Consider the following 16,894-nt stretch of genomic DNA (forward strand, 5'->3'; position numbering starts at 1 on the left):
GTGAGAGACAGAATAACAACAAAAATATCCAGAAAAACACATGTCAAAAATGTTATAAATTGATTTGCATTTTAATGAGGGAAATAAGTATTTGACCCCCTCTCAATCAGAAAGATTTCTGGCTCCCAGGTGTCTTTTATACAGGTAACGAGCTGAAATTAGGAGCACATCATTTGGGATGCTGCCATGTTAGTAAAATAATGTGGGTTTGTATGTGCATTGAAGTGTGGTTTGTGTTCACATTTCAGTTCCTCTTCTTCTGAATCACTGTGCAGCTGTTGTCTCAGTTTCTCTGTGCTGGGGAGCTCCCAACCCCTCTCTGGCACTAAAAATACCCCAGAGCCCTCTACCTGTATAGTGCACTACTTTCGACCATCCTCTACCTGTATAGTGCACTACTTTCGACCATAACCCTGCTCAAAAGTAGTGCACTATATAAGAAATTGGGATGAATATGCTGTACATTCACATAGATGACACAGGGAGATAATAATTAAAGTGGTCTGTGATTTCGTAAACTTTAACTTGATATTGCATCTCCTATTTGCCATATAATCAATTTAAGCCTACTAGAAAGTGTGTGCCCTCAGGCCTGGAGGGAAGCAAAAGTCATTCCCCTACCTAAGAATAGTAAAGCCCCCTTTACTGGCTCAAATAGCCGACCAATCAGCCTGTTACCAACCCTTAGTAAACTTTTGGGAAAATTGTGTTTGACCAGATACAATGCTATTTTACAGTAAACAAATTGACAACAGACTTTCAGCACGCTTATAGGGAAGGACATTCAACAAGCACGGCACTTACACAAATGACTGACGATTGGATGAGAGAAATTAATGGTAAAAAGATTGTGGGGGATGTTTTGTTAGACTTCAGTGCGGCTTTTGACATTATCGATCATAGTCGGCTGCTGTAAAAACGTATGTGTTATGGCTTTACACCCCCTGCTATATTGTGGATAAAGAGTTACCTGTCTAACAGAACACAGAGGGTGTTCTTTAATGGAAGGCTTTCCAACAAAATCCAGGTAGAATCAGGAATTCCCCAGGGCAACTGTCTAGCCCCCTTACTTTTTTCAATCTTTACTAACGACATGCCACTGGCTTTAAGTAAAGCGGATGACTCAACACTATACACTTCAACTACCACAGCGACTGAAATGACAGCAACACTTAACAAAGAGTTGCAATTAGTTTCAGAATGGGTGGCAAGAAGTAAGTTAGTCCTAAATATTTCTAAAACTAAAAGCATTGTATTTGGGACAAATCATTCACTAAACCTCAACTAAATCTTGTAATGAATAATGTGGAAATTGTGGAAGTTGAGGCAGGTCAACAAGGCAGGTCTTACAGGCCCTGTTGTCGCACCTACAGTTGTGGTCAAAAGTTTTGAGAATGACACAAATATTAATTTTCACAAAGTCTACTGCCTCAGTTTTTATGCTGGCAATTTGCATATACTCCAGAATGTTATGAAGAGTGATCAGATGAATTGCAATTAATTGCAATGTCCCTATTTGCCATAAAAATTAACTTAATCCCCAAAAAACATTTCCACTGCATTTCAGCCCTGCCACAAAAAGGACCAGCTGACATCATGTCAGTGATTCTCTCGTTAACACAGGTGAGAGGGTTGACGAGGACAAGGCTGGAGATCACTCAGTCATGCTGATTGAGTTAGAATAACAGACTGGAAGCTTTAAAAGGAGGGTGGTGCTTGAAATCATTGTTCTTCCTCTGTTAACCATGGTTACCTGCTTCACAGGCAAGGATATTGCTGCTAGTAAGATTGCACCTAAATCAACCATTTATCGGATCATCAAGAACTTCAAGGAGAGAGGTTCAATTGTTGTGAAGAAGGCTTCAGGGCGCCCAAGAAAGTCCAGCAAGCGCCAGGACCGTCCCCTAAAGTTGATTCAGCTGTGGGATCGGGGCACCACCAGTGCAGAGCTTTCTCAGGAATGGCAGCAGGTTGGTGTGAGTGCATCTGCACGCACAGTGAGGCAAAGACTTTTGGAGGATGGCCTGGTGTCAAGAAGGGCAGCGAGGAAGCCACTTCTCTCCAGGAAAAACATCAGGGACAGACTGATATTCTGCAAAAGGTACAGGGATTGGACTGCTGAGGACTGGGGTGAAGTCATTTTCTCTGATGAATCCCCTTTCCGATTGTTTGGGGCATCCGGTAAAAAGCTTTTCCGGAGAAGACAAGGTGAGCGCTACCATCAGTCCTGTGTCATGCCAACAGTAAAGCATCCTGAGACCATTCATGTGTGGGGTTGCTTCTCAGCCAAGGGAGTGGGCTCACTCACAATATTGCCTAAGAACACAGCCATGAATAAAGAATGGTACCAACACATCCTCCGAGAGCAACTTCTCCCAACCATCCAAGAACAGTTTTGTGACAAATAATGCCTTTTCCAACATGATGGAGCACCTTGCCATAAGGCAAATGTGATAACTAAGTGGCTCGGGGAACAAAACATCGACATTTTGGGTCCATGGCCAGGAAACTCCCCAGACTTTAATCCCATTGAGAACTTGTGGTCAATCCTCAAGAGATGGGTGGACAAACAAAAACCCACACATTCTGACAAACTCCAAGCATTGATTATGCAAGAATGGACTGCCATCAGTCAGGATGTGGCCCAGAAGTTAATTGACAGCATGCCAGGGCGGATTGCAGAGGTCTTGAAAAAGAAGGGTCAACACTGCAAAAATTGACTCCTTGCATAAACTTAATGTAATTGTCAATAAAAGATTTTGACACTTATGGAATGCTTGTAATTATACTTCAGTATACCATAGTAAGATCTGACAAAAATATCTAAAAACACTGAAGCAGCAAACTTTGTGAAGACAAATACTTGTGTCATTCTCAAAACTTTTGACCACGACTGTAGACTACTGTTCAGTCGTGTGGTCAGGTGCCACAAAGAGGGACTTAGGAAAATTGCAATTGGCTCAGAACAGGGCAGCACGGCTGGCCCTTACATGTACACAGAGAGCTAACATCAATCTCTCCTGGCTCAAAGTGGAGGAGAGATTGACTTCATCACTACTTGTATTTGTGAGAGGTATTGGCATGTTGAATGCACCGAGCTGTCTGTTTGAACTACTGGCACACAGCTCAGACACCCATGCATAACCCACAAGACATGCCACCTGTCCCCAAGTCTCTTCACAGTCCCCAAGTCCAGAACAGACTATGGGTCGCAGTACTACATAGAGCCATGACTACATGGAACTCTATTCCACATCAAGTAACTCATGCAAGAAGTAAAATTAGATTTAAAAAACAGATAAAAATACACATTATGGAATTGCGGGCACTGTGAAGCAACACAATCATAGGCACAGACACATGCATACAAACACACGATCACATACGTACTATACACACACGTACACATGGATTTTATGTTGTAGATATGTGGTAGTAGAGTAGTGGCCTGAGGGCACACACTTATTGTGTTGTGAAATCTGTTGTGAATGTATTGTTTTTACAATTGTAGAATTCCCTTAATTTTGCTGGACCCCAAGAAATGTGTTAGTGCATCAGCGGTTTTCCTCTTGTTTTGTCAGTCATTGAAGAGCTTAGAGAGCTACAGTATGTTAATGTTGTCCTTAGAGTCCCCTTTGACTCCTTTCCAGTTTCAGTGATGATCCAATTAATTGCCCTGACAATATTTTTTTCTGTCGTGACTAACCACAGACCAGATAAACAGGTACAACATCCTCAATAATGGTTTGAACAAATCTGCTTACTTATTTTTTTGCTACATCTGTTTTACTGCATAGTATTTCATCCTCTGAAATACATTTTTGTATTATAAACTGGTCCCTGACAAGTAAATTGACTAAAATACAACATGTCGAATGGCTCACTAGTTAATAAGACATGTATTTTGAGCCAACACAGAGTCTCAGCACACTTACATTTTAAAATTGAGCAAAAATCATTGGGTTGGTGGAGTATTCCATGTCAGATCAACAATTTCCCAATTTTAAGTCCAGCCAACTTGAACATTTAAGCTACATGGATTTTCCTAAGCTGCATTTTCTTAATATAATTTTTTATAGCCTCGTAAAACCAGCCTGATCTCACAAGCTTAGATAAATGATTCGCTACACATGAAGTGGATACTGCTTTCAAGAGTACGAGTGCTGATCTAGGATCAGGCCACGCTGTCCATATAGTCGTATTCACCATACTCTAAAAGGCTAAACTGACCTTGGATCAGCACTCCTACTCTGCGACGCTTTATGAATACGGGGCCTGAGCTTGAGTGTGATCATACAAGCATACAACTTCCCCATATCCGTCCTCAAAGAGTCAATAGACAGTTTTACTTAACTGTTAAGTTCCACTGGCCATGCAAAACACCAACAGGGGTAGAATTATGGTGAAAAATGTTTGCTAGACATTAGCCCTTGTTTTCTTTAATTCATGAGACGATGGATGGTTGGGCAGGCGGTCTCTGTCAGGTTATTTTTTATGTAAAGATAGCAAGTAGCTGTTCTAATCTAATCTTTGGGATAGAACTGGCCCTGAGGTTACAGTTATACTATGGCAATTACAGTAATCAGGCCCTGGGGTTACAGTTATACTATGGTAATTACAGTAATCAGAGCAATCACCTACTTTTAACTAGGGATGCACAATTACGGTAACTTTCCCAAGATCTTCTAGAAACCCTGGTTAAAGGATTCCCAGATGTTCTCCTTATTCCAGGAATCTTCCAATCGTGGATTTCTGGAAAACCAGGGAATTTGGGGAAAGTTACTGGAATTTTGCAACCCTATTTTTAATTTACTAAGCCTAAATCTCAAACCAAACCCTTTGACCCCTTCAATCACTCAATCACTCGATTTGCGTGTTCACAAATCAATCGAGTCAATCTCAATGGCTAGTTGTCAAGTTGTCGAGGGCTCCACTGCGCCCTTTGGCAGCCTCTTTACCTAGTGGGCATCCTGTGCCGACTCGGTGCCGTTTTGGCAGATGGGTAAATAAACCCATGGAAACTGTTGAAGGTTAATTGAAAATGTTACATTTGGCAGAGAAAACGTATGGTTACCCTGCGGTTCAATGAGAATATGAGTGAGATGTCTCACTATGGGATTCGCTCAGGGGATCAACGTCTGTTGGAGACAGACAGGTCGAGTGACCTGTCATTCTCAAGCATCTCTTCCTTGCACTCTTGCCAGCAGGGACATGTGGTGAGACATCTCACTCATATTCTCATAGAACCGGGGTTACGCAAGTAACCCTAAATTATATTTCAAATACTTTTTTATTTGTCTCACTATTGGATATGCTCTCCGAAGCCAGAGTAGTCCCAATAGCATCACCCCTTAAGAGCAGGGATCATAATTTCTTCTTGAGCAGATGGTCAGGGGGCCGGAATATAATTACAAATTGTTTGTAGATTGCAAATTGACTGCAAGAAACCCAAACAGATATCATATTGTACTAAAACGTACTCATTTTAAATCTTGCTCACATTTGTATACGATTGCTGGTGTTTTTACAGTCTTTTATGTCCAAACATTTTTATTATTTTTTGCTCAGAAAACTTAGGGGGCCAAATAAAATCACCAGCCCGCTGACCACCAACGAAGGCGCAGCAGGTAAATAGCTCATAAATGTATGAGGGGTGGCCCAAGATACCGTAACGCAAATTGCCTGTAAGGTGATCCCTTAGAACAGAGCCCAAGAGGTAGCCATATCTCTGGTGGAACGAGCCCTCCATATGGAAAATATATAGAAGAATTTAGCAAGATTCTTATTTGTTCTACCTGGAACTTGTAAATAATACCTATGGCAGCAAATACACTTACAAGATTCATAGAAGATTCTTGTAATATGTGACTTATGTGGGTGGTTAACATTTAGACATAACAGAAATGTTGCATGTATTATATAAAAAACATACAAGAGACATGTAAGCTAAGCCTTCTGAGGTCTCACACATTTCAAAGCAATTGCATACATCAAATCAAACATTATTGGTCACATACACGTGTTTAGCAGATGTTATTGCGGGTGTAGCGAAATGCTTGTGCTTCTATCTCCGACAGTGCAGTAATATCTAACAAGTAATATCTAACAATTTCACAACATACAGTGGGGAAAAAAAGTATTTAGTCAGCCACCAATTGTGCAAGTTCTCCCACTTAAAAAGATGAGAGAGGCCTGTAATTTTCATCATAGGTAAATGTCAACTATGACAGACAAATTGAGAAAAGAAAATCCAGAAAATCACATTGTAGGATTTTTTATGAATTTATTTGCAAAATATGGTGGAAAATAAGTATTTGGTCACCTACAAACAAGCAAGATCTGTCTCTCACAGACCTGTAACAACTTCTTTAAGAGGCTCCTCTGTCCTCCACTCGTTACCTGTATTAATGGCACCTGTTTGAACTTGTTATCAGTATAAAAGACACCTGTCCACAACCTCAAACAGTCACACTCCAAACTCCACTATGGCCAAGACCAAAGAGCTGTCAAAGGACACCAGAAACAAAATTGTAGACCTGCACCAGGCTGGGAAGACTGAATCTGCAATAGGTAAGCAGCTTGGTTTTAAGAAATCAACTGTGGGAGCAATTATTAGGAAATGGAAGACATACAAGACCACTGATAATCTCCCTCGATCTGGGGCTCCACGCAAGATCTCACCCCGTGGGGTCAAAATGATCACAAGAACGGTGAGCAAAAATCCCAGAACCACACGGGGGGACCTAGTGAATGACCTGCAGAGAGCTGGGACCAAAGTAACAAAGCCTACCATCAGTAACACACTACGCCGCCAGGGACTCAAATCCTGCAGTGCCAGACGTTTCCCCCTGCTTAAGCCAGTACATGTCCAGGCCGTCTGAAGTTTGCTAGAGTGCATTTGGATGATCCAGAAGAGGATTGGGAGAATGTCATATGGTCAGATGAAACCAAAATAGAACTTTTTGGTAAAAACTCAACTCGTCGTGTTTGGAGGACAAAGAATGCTGAGTTGCATCCAAAGAACACCATACCTACTGTGAAGCATGGGGGTGGAAACACCATGCTTTGGGGCTGTTTTTCTGCAAAGGGACCAGGACGACTGATCCGTGTAAAGGAAAGAATGAATGGGGCCATGTATCGTGAGATTTTGAGTGAAAACCTCCTTCCATCAGCAAGGGCATTGAAGATGAAACGTGGCTGGGTCTTTCAGCATGACAATGATCCCAAACACACCGCCCGGGCAACGAAGGAGTGGCTTCGTAAGAAGCATTTCAAGGTCCTGGAGTGGCCTAGCCAGTCTCCAGATCTCAACCCCATAGAAAATCTTTGGAGGGAGTTGAAAGTCCGTGTTGCCCAGCGACAGCCCCAAAACATCACTGCTCTAGAGGAGATCTGCATGGAGGAATGGGCCAAAATACCAGCAACAGTGTGTGAAAACCTTGTGAAGACTTACAGAAAACGTTTGACCTGTGTCATTGCCAACAAAGTGTATATAACAAAGTATTGAGAAACTTTTGTTATTGACCAAATACTTATTTTCCACCATAATTTGCAAATAAATTCATTAAAAATCCTACAATGTGATTTTCAGGATTTTTTTTCTCATTTTGTCTGTCATAGTTGACGTGTACCTATGATGAAAATTACAGGCCTCTCTCATCTTTTTAAGTGGGAGAACTTGCACAATTGGTGGCTGACTAAATACTTTTTTTCCCCACTGTATATCCAATACACACAGATCTAAGTAAGGAATGAATTAAGAATATATACATATGGATGAGCGATGTCAGAGCGGCATGGACTAAGATACCGTAGAATAGTATAGAATACAGTATATACATATGAGATGAGTGATGCAAGATATGTAAACATTATTAAAGTGGCTAGTGTTCCATTTCTTAAAGTGGCCAGTGATTTCTAGTCTATGTCTATAGGCAGCAGCCTCTAATGTGCTAGTGATGGCTATTTAACAGTCTGATGGCCTTGAGATAGAAGCAGTTTTTCAGTGTCTCGGTCCCAGCTTTGATGCACCTGTACTGACCTCGCCTTCCGGATGATAGCGTGGTGAACAGGCAGTGGCTCGGGTGGTTGATGTCCTTGATGATCTTTTTGGCCTTCCTGTGTCATCGGGTGCTGTAGGTGTCCTGGGGGGCTGGTAGTATGCCCCCGGTAATGCGTTCGGCAGACCACACCACCCTCTGGAGAGCCTTGCGGTTGCGGGCGGTGCAGTTGCCGTACCAGCGGTGATACAGCCAGACAGGATGCTCTCAATTGTGCATCTGTAAAAGTTTGTGAGGGTTTTAGGTGCCAAGCCAAACTTCTTTGCCTCCTGAGGTTGAAGAGGCTCTGTTGCGCCTTCTTCACCACACTGTCTTTGTGGGTGGTCCATTTCAGTTTGTCAGTGATGTGTACGCCAAGGAACTCCTCTCCCTCCACTTCTCTTCTCCTCCCCCTCCTGCCCTGCTCCTGTCCTCCTCCTCCTTTCCTCCTCCTCCTCCCCCTGTTCTCCTCTCCTCTTCCTCCCCTCCTGCTCCTCCTCGCGGTGGACTTTTTTTTCAGAAAGTGTCACATTGTCTGACGTCATCGATGCAAGCAGAGGAGAGAAGAGGAGGAAGCGGAGAGGACAGGAGGAAGAGGAGAGGGGGAGGAAGAGGAGGAGGGGATGAGCAGGAGAAGGAAGGGGAGGAGAGGAGGAGGAGGAGAGGGAGAGGAAGAGGAAGAGGAGGAGGGGATGAGCAGGAGAAGGAAGGAGAGGGGGAGAAGGAAGGAGAGGGAGGAGGAGAAGGGGGAGGTGGAGAGGAAGGGCGAGGAGAGAAGAGGAGAAAAGGAGGAGAGGAGGAAGCAGAGAAAAGGAGAACAGGAGGAGGAATGACTGATAGCAGCAGTGAATCTATTTAGTTATTAAGTGGAGATCTCTCAACAATCATTCTCACGATAGCACATTGGTAGTACTCATTCTCAGAACATACACTTTTAATATTCATAGATGACACATATAATTCATATAACTGAATACATGATTGTGGTGCATTTCCTACAAAGATATGGCATGACATAGACAAAATATTATTGTGTATGTCATATAAGTTAACACATATACAAGTACACCACTGATATATTATTATTATTATTATTATACTGTGTAAGGAAAAACATACAAAATTGTACCAGATCCTTAATAGATTACTTATTAGATTTTTGTACAAATAATCTTCTGCCATACCAGATTCTTATTTGATTTTCATGTTTATTTTCCATATGGGCTTCCGGGCTCTAACCCTTGCTTTTATATTTTCCAATACAATAGCCTCCACTATCCAAAGGGATCAGTGGAGGCTGGTGACTTGAAAAATTGAGGAGGATGGGAGACCCACGGTATAGGCGCGGTACGCACGGAGACGTCAAAGTGTGTTTCAAAAATCGTCAAAGAATAATTATTTTAACCTAAAGCATTTAATAAATACATTTATAGTACAATATTATGGTGAATGGGAATGAGAGGGCTACTTACACAGTGACTGAAAGAGATCACAGCAGTGATTGAATGAGGTTATGAGGCATGGGTTGAGGTGTTCAGAGGCTTGACCAATGCAGGACAGGATTTGACTGGGAAGGCAAAAAACAATATCACAACACACTACACAGTTAGACAAAAGAGCTAAGAATGAGTTAGTCCAAGCAAGGAGTAAAATCATTGATGTGTAATAATGTGATTGTGTTTGTGTATGTGATTGACTCTACATACAGTAAAGAGAGAAAATTGATAGGGATACTCACAGTGCTTGGAGGGGAAACATTCAATGTGCCAGTGGATGAGCGGGCACATGAGACGTGGCTTCAGTTCATGTCAGTAGAAAGTTGACAATGGTAGTGGAGTGGAGTAGTCATCACCTCTTAATCAGGGAACAGGAGGGGACTGTTTCTGCTATTTGCTGTAAACACAAATAGCAGATACATTACATTGTAGGTTTGGACAACGAGTTTCTCTATGAAATTAAACTCTGACATCTCAAAATTCATAAATTCAAACACAGACTGCGCATCTCGCCCATTTGACACATCAAAGTAGCCCAAGAAACGTTCCGGAATAAAGCCCTGATCATCCACATACCTGACAACTGCAAGCAGACTGGTGGCACCATAGGTCCCAGAGCAGTGGGGCAGTCTTTACCCCCTGGGGCCTGGAGTTGTTCCTTATATGTTAACCTAACTAGGAAAACTCTGGACCCTATAAGGTATGACAGTGATAAATCAGTTGTAAAAAGGTTTTATATGGGCTATGATGGGACCAGTTTTTCCTAATCAGGTCACATGGTTTTAAAAAACTCCGGGAAAAATATTCTGGCCCTGGGGGGTATGAAACCCTGTCAAACTGCAGCTACCTTATATTTGTTCATATACATTTTATTTAGACTAGATTAGGAGGGGGATTTCCTCTACCCAGACACATAGCCAACAACTGATAGACAATAGAACTCACAGGGCTGAGCTTGCTTTATGCATGTTTGCATCATGCAGGCCTATGCAACTGTAGGCCTTATAAAAAACATCTGTCATCACTATTATGTTGATTGATTGATTGATTAATTCCAGTTTTAAAAAATTGATTAAAAACATATCAACTAAATTTGATCACGTTCACATTTTCTCCTGACACACAAATGGACTATAAACACATAACGTTACCAATTAGTTTACCCTGACCAGATGGACAGGGCACATAGGCTGTTTGCAGCTGCTCTTATTAGTAGCCTACAGTTGATAAGACTGAATTTTTTTCTCGTTTTCATCCCATAAAGAATGTCAGATGTCTGATGTTTAGGTGTAGTCTAGGCTGCTACAACATTTATGTCATGAGTTTTTTCTTGTGCCTGTCCGGAGTGATTATGTGTTATCATCTTTGCTAAATAAATACTGGAGAAAGGTGGAAATCCTACTTGAGCGCACGCGAAAAAATGCGCTGCGTCAACCTCTCTCTTTAATCTAACTTTTAATGGATGATGCGATGGAAGCTATCAATCATTCGGAATTGTTTTCGACATCCAAGAAAAGACAGTCGAAAGTTCGATATGTTGAGCAAGTAAAGCATCGTAACGTCTAATTACCTCTGCAAGCTCCTTGTAGTTGCCCTTGTTGGCGGAACTTTCCCTCTCGTCGTGTCCTCTAAAAGCCAATTATTGCATGCCCAAAAACGCAGTGGTTTTGATTAGCCGCTTTAGAACATCCCTGTTTCTTCTTACTTTCTCGTTATGTTGCGCAGTTTGAATACGCAGAACTTCATCATAATCGATGCAGCTTTTTTCCAGAAACTTGAATCTGATGTGGGCATTTATATGCTCCCTGCTTTTGTTTTTCCGTTTAGCTGAACGATCGATGTTCTTCAGGTCATTGTACCCACCTTTTGACCAAGGCTCAGACTTTCCAAAAAGCAGGCAAGGCCAGCAATACAGGCGGCTTGATGAAAGGGTCCCTGTTAAGTTAACCAGCTATACTTTTGATACCAGTTGGTATTGAACGCCCTCACCTTTTCATCCTTCTTCATGAAACTGATCTCAGGCAGAGGTCGACCCTCGCTTTTAATTCGCACCTTTTCCGTGTACCCCAGAGAATGAAAGGGGTTCTTCAACAAAAAGTCCACAACATTTTCGGCAGCGTTGGCAAAACAATTTATAATATACCACCTCCATCTCCTGTAATTTGAAAAAACTAATTTGAATTGAATAATTTCAAAAAAATGCTCATTCTTAATCTCTATCCAACAATGTCACCAAGCTTCTCAACACATAAAACCCTCATAATGCTCTGCAGCACAATCCCAATACAACACACTAGGGTCATGCTCAGATCCTAATTCTATGATTGGATGGACAACATGTCAGTTCATGCTGCAAAAGCTTTTATTGGTTGGAGGCCGTCCTCTGGATGTGGTCATAATTACCATGTATGTCTATGGAAAGGGGTGAGGCCTACGAGCCTCCTAGGTTTTGTATTGAAGTCAATGTAGCCAGAGGAGGACGGAAGCTAGCTGTCCTCCGGCTACCCCAGACAGTGCTGTTGAAGTTACTGTAGACCTTCATTGCAAAACAGTGTATTTTAATCAATTATTTGGTGACATATGAATATATTTAGTATAGTTATATCTAAAAGTTTCACTATTTTTATTTTAATGAAATTTCACTGAGGAGGATGGTCCTCCCCTTCCTCCACTGTGGAGCCTCCACTGAAAGGGATAGCCCTTAACAAGATGGAGGCCCCAACTTGCAGGGAGGCGCCCAAATAACAAAGAGGTGTTTTCGCAATACTCTGGCTTTATCCAACAAATGTGTAACGCGCTACTGTAGACTGGAAGAGCTACGGGTGGAAACCATGGAAACCAAGCTCTAATGCGAGACAATCTCAGTTGCCGCTGACCTTAAGCATAAAGGCGGGATTTGGGTAACACGGTTACCTAGGAGAACCCTGGGTCAAACTGTAGGCACGAATAACAGGGCGTGCAGCCCACTCACTCACTTTGCAGGTGTAAAAGCGGTTTAGAAGGAGAGGTATTACATCTCCACGCTTTCCAGCGCCTCAAGAGACTGCCGTGAGGAAGCATCAAGCACAACAGACATGCCCCAAGACGGGTCTAAAGCCTTGAAGACTGGAGGTATGCGACGCACACCCTTTATCAACAACATAACAGAGGGTGTTCTACTGTGTAACTGTCGAGGCCTGTATTACAGGCAGTGGAGATCTAAACAGACCTTGGCAGTAGAGATCTTCCCTCTGTCCAAAAAGGTCCTGCAATGAAGCATAGAAACCTTGGATACAGAGCATTTAAGGAATGATCTGTGTAGGTCACACCACTTCTCAAAACTAGGATTTTGCTGTGCTTAGCTCTATTCCGTTTCTTTTTATCCCCCCCCCCAAATAAATCCCTAGTCCTTGCCGATGACAAGCATAACCATAACATGATGCAGCCACCACCATTCTTGAAAATATGAAGAGAGGTACTCAGTGATGTGTTGTGTTTGCCCCAAACATAACGCTTGTATTCAGAACAAAAAGTTCATTTCTCTGACAATTTTTTTGCAGTATTACTTTAGATGAATGTTTTGGAAATTTTTTATTCTGTACAGGCTTCCTTCTTTTCACTACGTCATTTATGTTAGTATTGTGGAGTAACTACAATGTTGTTGATCCGTCCTCAGTTATCTCCTATCACAGCCACTAAACTCTGTAACTGTTTTAAAATAACCATTGGCTTCATGGTAAAATCCCTGAGCGGTTTCCTTCCTCTTCGGCAACTGATTTAGGAAGGGCGCCAGATTCAACCAGCTAGCTAGCCTTACGGTGTGGGCTAACCAAGTCTCGATAACTAGTTTTGTGATGCTAGCTACCACCGGAGACTGAGGAGTAGAAAATAAATGATACTCGAAGCAAAGCGTATATTTCGGTCAGTACTCAACACTATCGACAGGAGCGGAGGGTCTACATTCGGCAGCGTTAACCTCACGGTTCGCCTAAGAACAGTTCAGTTGGAAGACAGCAGTGCTAACCTCACGGTTGACATGAGAACAGTTCAGTTGGAAGACAGCAGTGCTAACCTCACGGTTGACCTGAGAACAGTTCAATAGGAAGACAGGGATCTAGTCATGCTGAGGAGAGCTTCAGGAGTGTAGTGATCTCTTCCGCAAAGAGGCAAGTGGTGCCTTATAAGGAGGAGAGGGGCTCACCTTATTCGCCACTCGACCTGTCGGTCTCCAACAGACGTTGTGTGATTGGTTCTTCGAGCCGTCAGTGACCCGCTGAACGAATCCCATAGTGAGACATCGAAACGAGTATTTGAAATAGAATTGCAACCCTTTTATGGCACCACCTCTCACTGGAACACCTTTATGTTATTTTGTATTGTGCTGGCTCGGCCTGCTGCAAGTAAAAAGAGGGGTTTTATCCAAGAAAATGAAAGAAGCATGTTATGCCATTTCTGATCAAGAGCAAAGGATTTTTAAAAATCAGGGACTGGACATTTAGTTGGGGTGTTAACAATGCAAAATCGACATCTAGTGGTAGGATTTCACAATTGCATGGAGAATGTCTGACAGTGACCCCTGATTAAATAGACAGTATGTTGTATAAAAACATTTCAACTATAGTATATAGCCTCAACATGATAGTATTGATTGTTGAGTATAAGGTTGTGTGTGAGCTCTTGGAAGTTCAGCAACTTCAATTTCAACAGCACTACCCGAGCCCAGTGCTTGCTGGCTTATTTTCCAAGTAACAGCATTGTGCTGAGATAGAGCTCTCCCACTGGGCACACGCTGGTTGAATCAACGTTGTTTCCACGTCAATTAAATTAAATTACGCTGAACCAACGTGGAAAAGACGTTGAATTGACGTCTGTGCACAGTGGGCTTCAATTTCCCTAAGGGAGATGTAAATTAGGACTAACCGAGGATTAACCTTTACAGTGTGGGAGAATAATCGCTCAGTCTCATTTGTCATTTTGGGGCCAATAAAGGAAATCATGCTTCTAATCGACAGTATTTAGTACTGTTTTCCTGAACTGAAACAGACATGGCCTCACCAGTGTTGTTTTGGTAATAATTAACTAGAAGGCCTACGTATATGTCTAATATCAATATGGTAATCATAACTAGCCTATACTCTTCTTTGAGAGCAGGTACAGTGATATAGATGGCAAAAGGCATGAGACCTGGGTTCATATACTATTTCAAATAATTTATAGTACTTTATGTGGGCTTGAATAAGCTTTCCTGGTGCAATGGAACCAATAGAATAGTCGCAAACCCGCCCATCTGGCACTCCAGGCAGGCTAAAAACAAACGCTCAAAGTAGCTATTTGAAAGAGATTTTGAAATGATGCCCTTAATCTACTTCCCCAAAGTCAGATGAACTCGTGGAAACCATTTTTATGTATCTGATGTTGTCATTTAAGACATTAAATCATATTATCTCAAGCTTCTTAGTGTTACAGATCTATTTTGATTGATTATTTATTGGAAGTTTGTTTTATCCATGTTTTAAAGTCTGTCAGTTTATATTGACCTAAGCCAAGGTCAATGCCCTTATCTGGTCAAAGAATAAACTAGAAGAGACATAAATGTTTATAAAAAGGTGAGTTTGTGTATGTTTTGTTTGTTTGTAGGTATTATAAATGATTCATAAAACTACTTTCAAACTTGAAAGAGCGAGATTACATGGTATTCTGGTCGCTTTTAAAACTGTTTTATTATTTTTTTATTTTTTTATTCCATGGCAGAGACTAGTCTAGCCCACGTTTCCTACTGTGTGGGTTGCTACAATGTTTCCTGCTGTGTGGGTTGCTACATTGTTTCCTGCTGTGTGGGTCGCTACAATGTTTTGTTTTGATGATTTCTACAATGTTTAATTAGTTTAATTTGGAGAACAGCAAAAACAAGCAAAAATGACCCTAGCCATTAGCACATTGGTTGCTGTAGCTTCATTCACCTCAGTCGATCTACAAACACATAGCCTATTAGCTATACAATTTTTTTTGTAGTTTTACAGCTAATTTCCTGCAATTCTATAGATTTTGCATTGGGGTGAGGAGAATTGTTGGCAGATTCTACACATTTTGCCATAATCTTTGCCATGTTAATAAGACATCTGAGTGAGACTGATCAACAAAATCAATGGGGGCCCGCTGGAGGTCAGCGCCCCTGGGCACCCCCCACTGATGACGTGTTTTTGTTATTCTAAAAAATAAGGTCCAGACCTCGGTGTCCTCATACTGTATGTAGCTAAGCCCTGTTTACAGACAATAATCAAAGACAGTACAGTATGAAGATATGCTAAAACTGCTTCTCCGATAGATATCCCGATCACACTTGTAGGCGATGTCACGGCGACTATGGCTAACTAAAGTCATGCATAGGAACACGTCATCGTTTCGCGCCAAACTGCGAAAGTTCAGGCCGTCAAATCAAAGGCACTTGTTCGATATAAAGTTGCTTTTGACGAAAATGAAAACGTGTCAGCTTGTCACGTTCACGAGTTTGGAGTAATACCATGTTCTACTACTTAAAACATTGGCACGAATCTAGGCTGTGCTTTTAGATTTCAAGAAAATTAACAACTAAGGAAGAATTTTTCACTTCTATCATTGACCCCTCAAACTCAAAACCCCGGCCTTGTCTGTTTCGCCAGCGTTCCCGGAAGTCTCGCGATGTTCTGCCTCTGGGTTTAGAAACTCTGTGCAATAATAGCTTTCATTTAGAGGAAGTATTTTTTATGTGAATGAACAACACACTAGTATCTCATTACTAAATGGTTTGTCTTTATTTCATCACAGTTGCTTTCTCTGTTGTTTTGCTTGAATAGGGAGCATTGTGAAATTCGCACACACACACACGGAGGAGTTGACCGCCGACGACAGTCACACGAAGCAACCTGGAGGCAATTTCTGTTGCAGATGCAAGTAGCAAGTGACATGATCTCAAGCAACTTTGCTGATACTCGAAGCAACTCAAACGCGATTGAAATTGACTCACGAAGCAACCCAGATGCAACTCTGTTGCCAGCAACAAAAATTGCGTACAGGTTGTTTCGCGTGACATCGGCTTTGACTTCAGACAGTATTTAGATAACAGTGAATGAATAGCAGCCTTGTAGACCAATCAGATTCTATCTCTACATGTGGTAGCCGAACAATGCTGCGATGATGTGTTGATAAGAAATCCGCTGACACTGTACTTGATTATAATGGTTTATTATATCAAAGATTTCAGCATCAATTTACAGACTTCTGCAGAATCTGGAGAGCAACAAACCCAATCTCAAATATGATCACTCTCCACTTCCTTTGTTCAAACATGGTATATATCCTATGCTTCATGTAACATAAAATGGCGTGTTTTGAATAGACCAA

At 41.8% G+C, this 16,894-nt stretch overlaps 1 long non-coding RNA gene across 2 annotated transcripts; it reads right to left on the minus strand.

The window, feature by feature from the left end:
- Nucleotides 1-7,702: 7,702 nt before the first annotated feature.
- On the minus strand, nt 7,703-11,588 carry LOC311134663. 2 transcript variants are annotated; one of them, XR_014613712.1, is made up of 4 exons: nt 11,106-11,588; nt 10,112-10,228; nt 9,778-9,932; nt 7,703-9,606 (listed from the first exon to the last, which is right to left on the minus strand). It is a non-coding gene; the product is annotated as an uncharacterized lncRNA (long non-coding RNA). The 2 variants fall into 2 exon arrangements; XR_014613713.1 differs by lacking the exon at nt 10,112-10,228 and having other exon boundaries at nt 11,106-11,584.
- Nucleotides 11,589-16,894: the final 5,306 nt, after the last annotated feature.

This window comes from Coregonus lavaretus (assembly GCF_964263955.1).
Source record: "Coregonus lavaretus genome assembly, chromosome: 1".
Classification (NCBI taxonomy): Eukaryota; Metazoa; Chordata; class Actinopteri; order Salmoniformes; family Salmonidae; genus Coregonus; species Coregonus lavaretus.